Below are 15,182 nucleotides of genomic sequence, written 5' to 3'. Positions count from 1 at the left end.
TAAGGTGAGTCATACAATCACTCCGGTTTTCTGCCTAGAGGCAATTTCCAGACTGTGAGGCAGAATCCCAAGCATAGCTGGGAGGTGCTGCTGAATTGAAGAGACAGATAGTTTTCAGGAAGACTTAGATGGATGGAATTTCTGGGGCAGAGTACCAGGGAAGAGGGACATGTGCAGAGAAAATAGCTCCAAAAATAAACTTAAGAGTACCGTTGAATCTGTTGCTAAATATCAGTACTAATGTACATATGCATAAGGTGAAAATACTTGATGTTGGTCAAAAGAGAAACTGGAGTTATAATCAATAATTCCCAGAAATCACACAAGACTGTGAGATGTTTAAATTCTGGGAGGCTAGAGAAATTTCGTATTGAACATCCAGACCTTCAATGAAGAGCTCAAAGGATCACACTTTAGTAGAGAGGCTAAACTAGCCCTAGAGTAAAAGCTATTCTAAATCTACGCTAAGGAATTCCCTCACAGTCCAGTGGTTAGGATTCAGCACTTTCACTGCGGGGGCCCGAGTTCGATCCGTGGCTGGGGAAGATCCCACTAGCTGTGCAGCCAAAAAAAATAATAATAATAATAAATTCACACTAATAAAGCTAAAAACAAGGCTCAATGGGATCAAGTTGATCTGTAAGTAATTTAAATGCCTGTTAGTACAATGCCCAACACTCCTTAAAGAAAAGCAAGACCTAGCATCCCACAATGTAAGAAAACAATGTTCAGCAACCAATCAAAAATCATTAGACATACAAAGAAACAGGAAGATGTTATTCATAACCAGGAGAAAAAAATCAGTTACCAGAAACAGAATCAGAAATGACAGAGATGATGGATTTAGTGGGAAAGACTCTGAAAGAGCTGTTATGACTATGTTCAAGTATTTAAAGGAAAACATGAGCATAGTGAGAAGAGAAATGAAAGATATGATAAATATCCACACAGAATTTTGAGATGAAAAGTACATAATCTGTAATGAAACTTTATATATACTGAAAAGAAACTCAATAGATGGGACAACATAGGCTGGACCCATCTAACAAAAGGACTAGGTCATTGGAAGATAGTACTGAAGGTTTCATGCAGAATGCAACACTGAGAGAGAGAAAATATATCAGAGAGAATATATAGAGTCCTACAGCTCAACAACAAAAAAATCCAAACAACCCAATTCAAAATTGGACAAGGGACTTGAATAGACATTTCTCCAAAGAAGATTTACAGATGGCCAATAAGTACATGAAAAGATGGTAAACATCATTAGTCATTAGGAAAATGCAAATCAAAACCACAATGAAATACCACTTCACATGGATTAGGATGGCTGTTATCTCTCTCTCTCTCTCTCTCTCTCTCTCTCTCTCTCTCTCTCTCACACACACACACACACACACACACACACACACACACACACACACACTGAAAGTAAGTGCTGCTGAGAATGTGGAGAAATTGAAATTGCAATCCTTGTGCCTTACTGGTGAAATGTAAAATGTTACAACCACTGCAGAAAACAATTTGATGGTTCCTCAAAAAGTTAAACATAGAATTACCATATGATGCAACAATTCCACTTCTCAATATATACCCAAAAGGATTAAAAGTGGGGACTCAAACAGATACTTGAAAATCAATATTCACAACAGCATTATTCACGATAGCCAAAAGGTAGAAACAAACCAAATGTGTATCAACAGATAATGGATAAACAAAAAGTAGTATATACATAAAATGGAATGTTACTGAGCCTTAAAAACGGAAGGAAATTCTGATGCATGCTACAACATGGATGAACTTTGAAAATATTTTGCTAAGTGAAATAAGCCACACACAAAAAGACAAATATTGGGACTTCCCTGGTGGCACAGTGGTTGGGAATCCACCTGCCAGTGCAGGGGACACGGGTTCGATCCCCGATCCGGGAAGATCCCACATGCCACAGAGCAACTAAGCCCACGTGCCACATCTACTGAAGCACGTGCGCCTAGAGCCCGGGCTCCGCAACAAGAGAAGCCATTGCAATGAGAAGCCCACGCACCGCAGCAAAGAGTAGCCCCCGCTCTCTGCAACTAGAGAAAGCTCACGTGCAGCAACAAAGACCCAACGTGGCCAAAAAAAAATGTTTTTTAAAGACAAATATTGTATAATTCCACTTATATCAGTTATCTAGGATAGGCAAATTCATAGGGAAAAAAGTAGAATAGAAGTTACTAGGGGTTATGGGGGTGGGGAAGTAATGGGGAGTTATTATTTAATGGGTACAGAGTTTCTGTCTAGGATGATGAAAAAGTTCTGGAGATGGATAGTGGTGATGTTCGCACAACCTTGTGAACACGCTTAATGGCACTGAATTGTACACTTAAAAGTAGTTAAAATGGTAAGTAAATTTTTTGTTATGCATATTTTACCACAATAAAGTGTCAGAGAGAAGATGAGGGACATGGAAATTAGATTGTAAAGTTATATAATATGTCTGATAGGGTTAGAGAAGAAGAGAAAGGGGGAAATAGCAAAAAGGGCAACTTGGAGAAATAGCATTTGAGAGTTTTCCTGTATTTAAAGAATTGAGTCCTCACTTTTTAAAAAAGTGTACCCCGAGTACCAAGCAGAATAAAGATAAATCAAATACAGGCATCTCATTGTATTGTGCTTTGCTTTATTGCACTTCCCACTTATTGTGTTTTTTACAAATTGAAGTTTTGTGGCAAGCCTGCATTGAGCAAATCTATCGGCACCACTTTTCTAAAAGCATTTACTCACTTCATGTCTGTGTCACATTTTGGTAATTCTCGCAGTATTTCAAACTCTTTCATTATTATTACATTTGTTATGGTGATCTGTGACCACTGATCTTTGCTCTGACTATTGCAAAAAGATTACAGCTTGCTGAAAGCTCAGATGATGGTTAGCATTTTTAGCTATAAAGTTTTGTTTTGTTTTGTTTTAGGCCACACCACACAGCATGTAGGATCTTAGCTCCCCGACCAGGAATAGAACCCATGCCCCCTGCAGTGGAAGTGCAGAGTCCTAACCACTGGACCACTAGGGAATTCCCCAGGAATAAAGTATTTTTAAATTAAGGTAGGTACATTGTTTTTTTAGACATAATGCTATTGCACACTTAATAGACTATAGCAGTGTAAACATAATTTTATATGCACTGGGAAACAAAAATTTGTGGGTGGGACTGCTTTACTGTGATATTTGCTTTATTGTGGTGGTCTGGAACTGAACCCATAATATATCCAAGGTATGCCTGTATATTGTGGTGAAACTGCAAAATATCAAAGATTGAAAGAAAATTTTAGTTACTAACTCTACTACTCAAGGTAAATACAGCTAGATGCTGTGTGTGTGTGTGTGTGTGTGTGTGTGTGTGTGTGTGTGTGTGTGTGTGTGTGTGTATAGTTGCCAGGGGCTAGTGGGTGGGGGAAATGGGGAGATGTTGGTCAAGGGTACAAACTTACAGTTATAAAATGAATAAGTTCTGGGATCTAATGTACAGTATGATGACTATAGCTAATAATACTGTATTGTATACTTGGAAGTTGCTGAAAGAGTATATCTTAAATGTTCTCACCACAAGAACAAAATGGTAGTTATGTGACGTGATGGAGGTATTAGCTAACGCTGTCGTGGTGACCATTTTGCAATATATAAGTGGATCAAACCACCATGTCGTACATCTTAAACTTACACAATGTTGTGTGTCAATTATATCTCGAAAAAGCTGGGAAAAAAGAATAAAAGCCTTTCACGTGACCTTCCAAAGATCCAGTCTCTATTTTATAGATCCTTGTGGTCTTCCACTGGAACTGCTGTATCCAGTCAGGAGATAAGGGGAGAGCACACCAGCTCTTAACTGCCTCATATCAGAAGTGACACATCACTCACAGTCACATTACAGGGGCAAGAACTACTAGCCACATGGCTCTGCTGAGATGCAAGGGGACTGGGAAATGTAGTTTAGTTTTGCACCCAAGAAGAGAAAATTGGGTTGTTAATCATGCAGCTAGTCTCTGCCACAGCTACCAAAGAGAGAAAGAAAGAAAAAAAAAGATGATCTACATCAGAATGACAGTCTGATGACAGACTGCAAAACTAAAATTCAAGAGTGGGGAACAGTTTAACACAGACTCACAGACTGGCCCTAAAGTACATAGTAAAGGAAAAGATTTAGCCCACAAAAAAAAGAAACTAAAGGGAAGTAGAAAATGAAAAACAACAGTGATCATGGGAATTATTTATATTTTGGTAGATTTGATGACCTGTTATATGTTTTTTAAAAACATATATATTTTACCCATAAAATTAACTAAAGAAGAATTTAAAAAGAGAGATCTCAGTTGCAACAATCACAAAAAATGATTGCATCCCTACCAATCAGTTCAACCATTATTAAAGAATGTAAAAGAATATCTAAATAAAAAAAGAAAGAGAGGGTGTTCGAGGATGGTACATCAGTCAGCTTAGGCTATTGTGCTGATTTTGGAGGTAAGAATCTGTTGCCTCTACTATTCTTACAAAGTCCCAGAATTCCTACGAATTCAGAATTCAGGGCTCACTCTATTCTCTCTCATTCTTGCTTGCAAAGTGGACCAAATCTTGGCTAGGTATATCTCTTACTTACAGTGTCTCCCCAGATGCAGACAATAGGAGTGAAGCCACATGACTAATATTGTCTCCTGCCCTCTCTCCCTAAACCTATAGGCTCATTCAGCACAATATCTGCCTCTCCGAGGTATCACTAGTGATTCTTTACCAAATGTTTGCCACTTCATGATTTCCTTCTTTCTAGCCTTTAATAACTGTTTCTTTTCCAAACACCACTTAACTTCAGAGCCAATGCCACATCACTTGATGTTTTTCATGGCAGCACCCCACTTTTGGTCCTGATTATCTCCTTTAGTCAGTTTAGACTTGGTTATAAAGCAGTAACAAATGGCACACAGAAAGCTCTGTGCCTTACAACAACAAAGTTGACTTTTGCTTTTCTTCCATTTCTATCCCAGGACAGCTGTGGCTCCACTCAAGTTTGTCTTCATTCTGGCATGCTGGCTGAAGGGGCAGCCACGATCTGGGGCATGGCTGCTCTCATTGGAAGAGTGAAAGGAGACGTGATGGCTCTTGAATTTTCGTTCAGAAGTGGTTAAAGTAAGTCACGTGGCCAAACTTTACCTCAAATGGACATGGATATATGATGCTGTTCTAGAAAGAGGAAGTGAATATTTTGAATAATTGTGTCATCAACCACAGATATGAAAACTCAATATTGAAAAGACGTCAATTCTTCCAAAATAAAGTGGTTAGTTTGATGTAATTCAAAAGAATTCCAACATGGTTATTGCTGCTGTTGGGGGTGGGAGCTGGGGGGATGTATGTGTATGTATGTACTCAGTTTTGGTTTCTCTCATCTGTTTTGATTTTGCAGAACCTGCAAAGCTGATTCTAAAATTCTTATAGTGATACACAGTACCAACAACTGCCGAAGCCATTTGAAAGGAGACAATCAAGGAGGAGAGATTTCCTTTGTGCAATATTCTTCCTCATTATAAAGCTATACTATAAACTATGAGATTGGGACACTGGGACAGAAAAAAACTCAGCAATTTCACTTCTAGGAATATAATGTAAAGATATTATTACACAGATGGTTACAAAGAGATGCTAAAGAATTTTTATCTGTGATTTGAATTGCACTGTTTACAATAGCATAAAATTGGAAATAACCTATATGTGCATCAATAGTTGAATGAATAATTTGTGGTACATCAAAAAGCAGAATGCTAGATTAACTCTTTAAATGATCCAGAGCTGCATATATCAATATGTCTTAAATCTCAAAAACATATTATAAATAGAAAAAAGGAAGTTGCAGGACCCATAATTTATAATACCATTTATATAAAGTTTTTTAAATGCAAGAAATAACACATATTATATACATACAATATATAGAATAACTATATTAGTTGTTTATACATATATGGAGTTATAATATTCATATTATTATGTGTAATATATAATTCTGGAACATATAACATCTTGGCAAATTCAGGAGAGTGGTGAACTTGAGGAGAGAGAGAGAGAGGAATGGGTTGGAGGGGTCAATACAGAGGGCTGCGTTGCTCTCTGATGTTTCATTACTTAGAACGTATCTGAAGCAAATATGGCAAAATGTTAACATTTGATAAAGCCAAGTGTTAGGTAGACAAGTATTTGTTCTTTTATTTTCCATAACTTAGTGTGTTTACAATATTTCATAATAAAATATTTCTAAGACCTAGCAATAGTCAGTTAACATTTTCTACTGGAAACTTCCAGACATCTACTATGCAGATACATATACAAATGTCCAAGTTCATGTTTTAAACAATATTGATCTCCTAGACTTTATAGTACTTTGTTACATTCTATTTTCACTCCAAGTATCATAAATAGCTTTTATGTTAATGCATATATATTAAAAATACCTTAATGGCTTATAATATTTCATTATACATTTGTATCATAATTGTATCATAATTTTAAACCAGTCTTGTCTTGTCATACATTTGTTTCCAATATTTCATTGTCATAGTCAAAACCACAATAAATATTATTTAATAAATGTCTTTGTCCAATTATGTGATTATGCTCATAAAAATTCCTTAAAGTGAAAATGCTTAAATAAAGGAAATGCACTTTTTAACACTTCAACACATATTGCCTAAGTTGTCCTTCAGAAAAATCTATTCTAATTTACACTTCAAGTGTGCCTGAAATTGTGTTTTTCCTCTATTTTAGTCTTTACCAGTTTTAATAATCTTTATTATTTAAAGATCCATTTTGGAAACCTTAACTTCCCAACTGACAGAGGGCAGCCAGGGCTGTTTCTCCATAACTGGTTGTCCTAAAACAGCTGTGTTTGCTTAAACATAAAATTTCTCAACAAACTAATTATAAATTGCATTTTGCTGAGTGATAAGAAATGTGACAAATCTTGGGAAAATATTGTCTATACTCTTGAGGCCAGTGCTATATATTTTATTATAGGTATTTTGAGCTCTGTAGGAAGTGTACAGTTCTCTTTCATTTCAGCTGGTGACTTGTCCTGAAGTCTAATTAGTCTAATTGGATAGGGAGATTCAAAGGTTGAGACAAGTACTCCAGAGCAAGAAGGTTTTTTTATTCCACTGGCAATTTCCTGCTGTTTCTTGAAATTGCCCTCAGTTCCCAAGTGACACTTCCCCTTTCGTTTCTAACAACAGACCAATGAAAATTAAAATCATGTTCCAGGTTTTGGTAAATGTGGGCCTCACCCTCCCAGTTTCTGGTTTGACAAGTACTGTTGGGATGCAACAAAACAAAAAACTTTAATCAATCTGGTGCCATGTGAAATGAGATACAGAAGAGGTCACGTTGGAGGCAACACAGGCCAAGCACCAGTGTGGGGGTTAAATCAATTGCCAAGTATGTCCATCACAACTATACATTCAAAGATTAGGAAAATGACAACCAGGTGGGTCCATTAAAAAAGTGGAGACATTTTATGGGACTTCCCTGGTGGCGCAGTGGTTAAGAGTCTGCCCGCCAATGCAGGGGACACAGGCTCGAGCCCTGGTCCGGGAAGATCCCACATGCCACGGAGCGAGTAAGCCCGTGCGCCACAACTACTGAGCCTGCGCTCTAGAGCCCACGAGCCACAACTACTGAGCCTGCATGCCACAACTACTGAAGCTTGTGTGCCTAGAGCCTGTGCTCCGCATCAAGAGAAGTCACCGCAATGAGAAGCCTGCACACCGCAATGAAGAGCAGCCCCCGCTCGCCGCAACTAGAGAAAGCCCACGCGCAGCAACGAAGACCCAACGCAGCCAAAAATAAATAAAATTTTTTTAAAAAAGTGGAGACATTTTAAGCTGGACTTTGGCCCCCATATGCCTCCACTCTAATAATGGGCCATGATGATGCTCTGAGTCCCTGCATATCAATACCAACTCAGAGCCTTTGTCCAATTGTCCTCAAAATGTCTGCACATTTCCCTTTCCCAACTGTAGGGGAGCAAAACGAATTTTTCTTCTACTCTTCTAGGTGCTTGGCTGAAACCACACTGTAATACAAGATAAAAAGGAAAAACACAAACAGAAGTTTAATAACATGTATAAGTCCTGTGTACATGGGAGATGTTTTCCTGGGAGATACCCAGGAAAAATGTGGAAAAACTCCCCAAGATGGCCCAAATCACCACCTTAAATACCATCTTAAGCTAAAGACAAAAGATGTTTGGGGGTGGGGGGATGGGAAAGCCAGTTGTGGGAGGTTATCAGAAAAAGCACAGAAAATATGGGTAAGGTTGTTATGCAGGTATAGTCATTGCCTTCTCCATTGATAAGAGTTCCTAGAGATTTACTCATCCTTCTCTTCCAGGAACAAAGAGGGAGATACCCTTACAAATGGAGATTTCCCTTATAAATGTAAATGTCTCTTACAAAAGGATAACTTCTACTCTGTTTTCAGAGATTCTCCTGCGCCTGACATTTCTTTAAAATCATCAGTCTAAGATAATCCTTATGTTAAAGAGGCATATTTTGGGAGGGCAGATTCTGCTTCCCTTCAAGACCAAAGTGAGCAAGAACAAGGAAGTTATGCTGGGCATTTGCTGTGTGGGTAAAGCATGGTTACTTCCCTTACATGGAGCAAAGGGAAGTCTTGGAGCTGAGTCAGGTAACTTGTGCTGAGCAGGCAAGTGCTGATTGATTGACCCAGACCTTCCTTTTCTGGGAAAGATAGCATGGAAACTTAGTAAAGTTTTGGTTTTCTGATATGGGGCTTAGCATGAGAGACTCCACCTTGGGCCTAATCTGGTTTTTTTTGTTTTTTTTTTTTTTAACACTGGGAAGCCAAAATATTTAGGGGCATGCCCCACACATCCTCAACCCATATATCAGATTCCCAGGTTGCCCAAAAGGAGGCTCTGACCTTGGCGTAATAGACTGCCTCAGTTGAGCGTTCAATCATCTTTGAAGGTCAGTGAATATAACTATTGAATCTTGAGTTTTGTCTTCAGCTTTTTTGGCTTTTCCACTGCAGGAGATAAGGGTCTCTTTGTAAACTACCAAAGAGGCCTTCTGGCCTTCACACCTGTTTTTCAATTGTTTACTAACTGCCCTGAGTTTTTCATTATCTCTCTGTAGGGTGTAGATGAACCGTAACAGCAACCAGAGAATTCCACAATTCCATTGTTCTTATATGCATTGCCACCTTCCCCCTCACCTCACTCCCACTCAACATCTCTGGACTTTTCAAATCCTGGCACCAGCCTGAGCATTCCCCTTCCAACAGAACCTTCTCCCAAATCACCACTAGTGTGAGTGTTAGCAATAAGACCACATTAGGCCAGGAACTGTCTACGTCCTACATACGACCCAGGATGGGGGTCCTCATTGCCACACAGGTAGTAAGTGACCAGTCACCAATTCCCATCTTTTTTTTTTTTTTTTTTGACCACGCGGCAGGTAGGATCTTAGTTCCCCACCCAGGGATGGAACCTGTACCCCCTGCAGTGGAAGTGAAGAGTCTTAACCACTGGACCACCAGGGAAGTCCTGACCAATTCCCATCTTTTCTCCTCCTTTCTCAGACCACTTCCAGTACCAACTGTGTCAGGTCCCCTGAGAAGCAAATGGTGAGACAGAGTGAAGAGTGCTAAAACTTTATTGGGGCCGTTTGATACTTGGGGAAAATGAAGAGAGAGGAAGCAGAACAGAGAAAGCCTTTAAACTGTGATGCAGATTAGACACCTATGGGGAAAAAATGGAGTAGAAAGTAGAATCAGAGAGAGAGAACCTCAGGCTGCAACGCAGATCTGACAAAGTCTCAGCCAACCCAGCGGGGAGCTCTGAACAGAGATTGCCCATTTGTGAAGACCTAAGTTTGGCAGAAATGGCCAGGCCTTTGTAGCCACATGATGCTCAGCCACTGGCTAGGTCTTGCCCTGGAAGAGCAGGGCTTCACGATGATGTGCTAAGGCACATGCTAAAGACGCTGAATTTGGAGGCTGTCAGCTAACTGCACTCTTTGCAGCTGATGAACAAGTTCTTTCTTGAATGAAGATACAAGTGGCACATCGTGTTTGCCATCGCAGGGGAAAATAACAGATGTCTACCTCATTTTCATCAGTAATACGAATACCTTCTATGCTAAACAAGTAAGTTATAGAGAATTTCATTCTCAGGGTTCCTTTTTAAAGAAAATTGGCTCACCTACAACCTTCACAGGGAGAAGAGTAGACAAAAAGTATATAATCAATACTATAGTATTAATACTATTTATTAAAAGCACCTGCTGTTTTTAGATACTAAACAAGGTGCCACGTAGAAATTCTCTTTAACCTTTACACTATTCATTGCCCATGGGTAACCCTCATCTCCAAGGATGGACCATTTCACACTATTGGCAAAAGTGAACAGAACAGGGACTTCCCTGGCGGTCAAGTGGTTAAGAATTTGTGCTTCCAATGCAGGGAGCGCAGGTTTGATCCCTGGTCGGGGAACTAGGACCCCACATGTCATGTGGCATGGCCAAAAAAAAAAAAAAAGAAAAGTGAACAGAACAAAAGCTGCCACCTTCCCTGACTCAGGTTCAGGTTCACTCTGGTCCCCTTTCTCCCACCATTTTATTTTTTGAACTCTAAATTTGTGTGTGACTTTGGCTGACACATGTTCCTGGCTTCATCTCTGGGTTTCTTCTCCTTTTGGCTACACCTGGTTTTCCTTCTCAGCTCCTCAGATACAGTGATACAGACCTTGGTCCATTTCCTGACCCACACACTGGTACCCTCAGGTCTCTGTTCCCAGTCATGAGGGTAAAAGGCACCCAACTCCATCTTCCTCCTACACAGGGGTTATCCCTGCTGGGTGTCCTTTAGTTGGGGAACAAGAAAAAATAACTAATCAGGCAAGATAGATATTGTTACCCCAATTTACAGATGAAGAAACTGAGTCCCAGGGAATTTAGGTAATTGCTCAAAAGCTGTTACATTGTGTAGCTAGGTATACCAGGTATTGTTAAGAGACATTATTTAAAACTTGGGAAGTAAGGGGAGAATTGGGTTGCCTGTCTTTCAATGCCATCTTGGGATGTTGACAGGATCACCTGAGGATTAATTATCTAGGGGATGTATCTGTATGCATTTGCCATTTACTATTAACAAAGGGCTCAGACTCTGAAGTTATATGGTAATTATTCTGTCCAATAGAAATTATAACCCCAAAGTTACAGTTTCATTGCCCTTTGGACATTACCCAGTTTTTTCTCTAACTTAGTAAATTTATTTAAAACTGCCTTTCCTGGTGGACAACAAATATGCCAGTCCTCAAAATGTTCTTTGAACCAGCGTTACCATCTTACTGATCCCCTCATTAATGAATTGAATAAAATCATTGATCTATGTCTATTCTGTATTTGTATGAGAGCCATGTTTTTAACTTTGGAAAATCGGTCTTTGACACCATGATGTTTGACTTCAAAGTCCTTGGTCTTTTCTTCTATTAGATGATCTTTCAAGATAGGCATGCCGATATATACTGGAACAGGAAAAGAACTGTGACCCTCTGAGGTTAGTTTTCTCTAGAATTGAGAGAGAGATCTTATGCTGCCTACCTCTGCTCATGTCAAGCATAGGCCCCCATCTTGGGTCATGTGTTTGAGAAGACCTTTCCTCTTACAGTGATTTCTGAAGGGAAGAATAGCTCAGGTACATTGACCATGAGATGGGGCCCCCAAAATTGTTCCTGAGATTTTTGAAACCTTGAAACAAAGCCTAAATATTTGAAGCAGAGGGTTGAATTCCTCTTTGAGGGCTCTCTTGCTTTGGGAAGTCGCTGGGAGACATAAAAGTAAAGCCAAGATCTTATTCCGGAATGGACTATGAAGTATTAATCTACTCTGTATACTGCAGAAAACTGTGTTCCTTGTGGGGAGGGTGACATGCTGAGAGTTTAGGCTGCTTTGTGTCATGGTAACTATTGATGCCTGGCTAGATGCTAGAGCCTCTTCTTCTACTCCTAATACATAGAAATGCTAGATAAGATAGGAGAAAAAAATGTTTTAAACATAGTTGAGCTCAAAAGCAAATCTCTGGGTGTCAGAAGAACAAGGAATGTTAGAATCAAAGCAGTGAGGAGGAATTGAAGCCAGGCTGCTTTTGGAGTACTGAACCTGAAGACGCAACTCAGGGGCTGCACTTTCCACATGAGAACCAGACTGGAACTCAGGCTGAAGCAGCCAGTCAAATCAGGAAACCAGACCTAGGCTCTCTGAATAAAGGTGGGCACTAGAAAGGGGTTTCCTTGTCCTTAGTCAGAGAGTAGAAGTAGAATGTATATGAGAAGGGTGCCCACCGTGGGTCACTGGAGGAAACAGAGCTACTGCAGGAACTGGAACCCTGAGCGTGATCTCTGCCTGGGGGTGGGTACAAGTTTGTACTACCTTAGAGTATGAGTTTCCTCTGCTGAGAAACTTACTTGAAACTGATCTGAATCTATGCATTTTGCAAGGCCAGAGCAGAGGCAAATGTTAAACCATCCAACTGAGATACCTCCTCAACCAGGGCACACAGAGGACTCTCATGGAAGAGAATTCCCACTGAAAATGAGCTCACAGCAAAAAAATTACAAAGTACATGAGGACATTCTCTGCCCAGAGGGTCTGCTCTGAGTGATGCTGATAATCAAAGAATCCATCGCAAGGAACCACAGAGAAATGTAACAGCTGTAGGGGAACCATCCTCTCCTTTTTCCTTTTTCTTAATGAACATATTAAAAAGGAACATTTGCTTCTTTAAGCAATGGAAAGGGTTGTACCTTGGTTTTGGCACCACTGGAAGCTGATTCTGAGACAAGCAATTTAGTGCAAGCAGGTCATTCGGGCTGTACAGAAATCACCTGGGGGTGGGGAGAGATACAGAGAAGGCAAGGCAGATAAGGTGCATTTTTAAGCCAACTACTATGGTAGGCACCTGGAGCTTAACTTTATGGGGCAACTCTGGAGAAATGGTATAAAATACACAGCTCTGAATTATCCCACCCAAGAGAAGCCAGAGTTGGGGTATTAATAATGAGATATAATTTATAATGGGGGATAATAATTACAGTGAGAGCTTTGGCCGAGGGCTGTTCTCAGAGAGTTCATTCCCTGGCACTTCTGCCCTGCTGCCCCAAGCAGAGTAGTGCCAGGAAACAAAACAAAACAAAACAAAACAAAACAAAAAACACTTTACACACAGAGATGCTGCTGCTAGCCAGTGGAAGTCAGAAAAAATACAATGAAATGATTAAGTTGGAAGGGCAATGGATGGGGCACTGACAGTGTCAGCTACAAGCAACTTCGGACTGTGTCTCTGCCTTTTCATTCCCTTTACCTACCTGGGGGTGGAGAGAGCACAAGAAGAATATAGAGCCCCTTCTCTGGAGGGCATTTGTAAGTTTCTTTTTCCCCTCTGACTCTCTTCTAGCCCTGGGAAGCCTTTATATAGCTTTAGGTGGTTCTGATTGATCTGGTGTTCTTCCAAATCTTTCTGTGTCTAGCCTGAAGTCTTCAGGGGCTTGGCTTTTGATACCCAAACCACCCAGGCTCTTGTGATCCAAAATCTTTTCTCTCATAAATATCAGTTCTGCAAAGAGCTTCAAAAGCATATTTTGTAACACAAAAGTAAATGATTCTTTTCTCTCTTTCTGGTCCTTTTAATAAGGGAAATGATGTGGGGTTATAAAGGAATTACTAATAATGAAAATCACATTGCTTTAAATTTCAAAATCCTCTTCTGCTACAGGAAACATGGTGCTGCTTTGTTTTCTATAAATCACCTTAAATTCTGTTTTGTCTCCATTCTCACTGGGCAGGTTGATCTCAATCATTATTGGGACAACTCCCCTCCTGCTGTTACATCAGAATCCAAGAGCCTTGTAGAGAAAAAGGGGAAAAAGCCCTATGCAGTAAGGAATTTGATCTTGCCAGAAGCGTGGTCTGTGGTCTGGTCTTTGTCCTCGCTCTTGGAGGTAACTTCTAAACACTTGGAAATTCCCTCGTGATAGGAGTGTCTTTGTTATGCATAGTGAGCTCCTTGGACCACACCTTATATTTTATGTTAGTGACTCTGTGTGGCTGGCCATACTAGGAAGACTAACCATAGAGAGGTGATAGGGAGGTGGGGGATGAAGATTCCATTCAACCACATTTCAATCAATCATATCTACATAATGAAGCCCCAATGAAAACTCTGAACAAATAAAGCTTGGATGAACTTCCCAGATTGAGAATACACATGGAATATTGTTACATATCCATGTCAGAAGGGTAATGCATCCTGAGGACAACGCAATCTCCGAGTTTGGAACCCTTTGGAACACTCCCAGACTATGCCCTATGTATACATTTTTGGCTGATTTTAATGTCTTTTTCCTATAATAAACGTAACTGTGAATATAATAGGTTTCGTTGCGTTATGTGAGTCTTTCTAGGGAAATATCTAACCTGAAGGTGGTTTGAGATACCTCTGCTTAGCACTGTTGGTGGGAATGTAAATTGGTGCAGCCACTATAGAAAATACTATGGAGGTTCCTCAAAAAATTAAGAATAGAACTACTATATAATCCAGCAATTCCACTTCTGGGTATATATCTAAAGGAAATGAAATCATTATATTGAAGAGATATCTGCACCCTCATGTTCACTACAGCACTATTTACAATAGCCAAAACATGGAAATAACCTGTGTCCATCAATGGATGAATCAATAAAGAAAAAGTTATATATATATAGTGTGTATGTGATTATTTATATATATAATGAAATATTATGCAGCCATAAAAAAGAAAGAAATCTTGCCATTTGCAACAAGATGGATGGACTGTGACGAGATTATGCTAAGTGAAATAAGTCAGACAGAGAAGATTAATATTGTATGATCTCATATGTGGAATCTAAAACAAAACAAAAAACCAAGATCATAGAAAAGAGATCAGATTCCTTGTTACCAAAGGTGGGGGTGGGGGATGGGTGAATTTGATGAAGGCGGCCAAAAGTCACAAACTTCCAGTTACAAGATAAATAAGTACAGGCAGTCCCTGACTTATGATGGTTCAACTTACCTTTTTTTTTTTTTTTTTTTTTTTTTTTTTGGTATGCGGGCCTCCCTCT

Source organism: Physeter macrocephalus, chromosome 21 (assembly GCF_002837175.3).
Source record: "Physeter macrocephalus isolate SW-GA chromosome 21, ASM283717v5, whole genome shotgun sequence".
NCBI lineage: Eukaryota > Metazoa > Chordata > Mammalia > Artiodactyla > Physeteridae > Physeter > Physeter macrocephalus.
The sequence above is the reverse complement of the archived record's forward strand: the minus strand, read 5'-3'. Positions refer to the sequence as shown.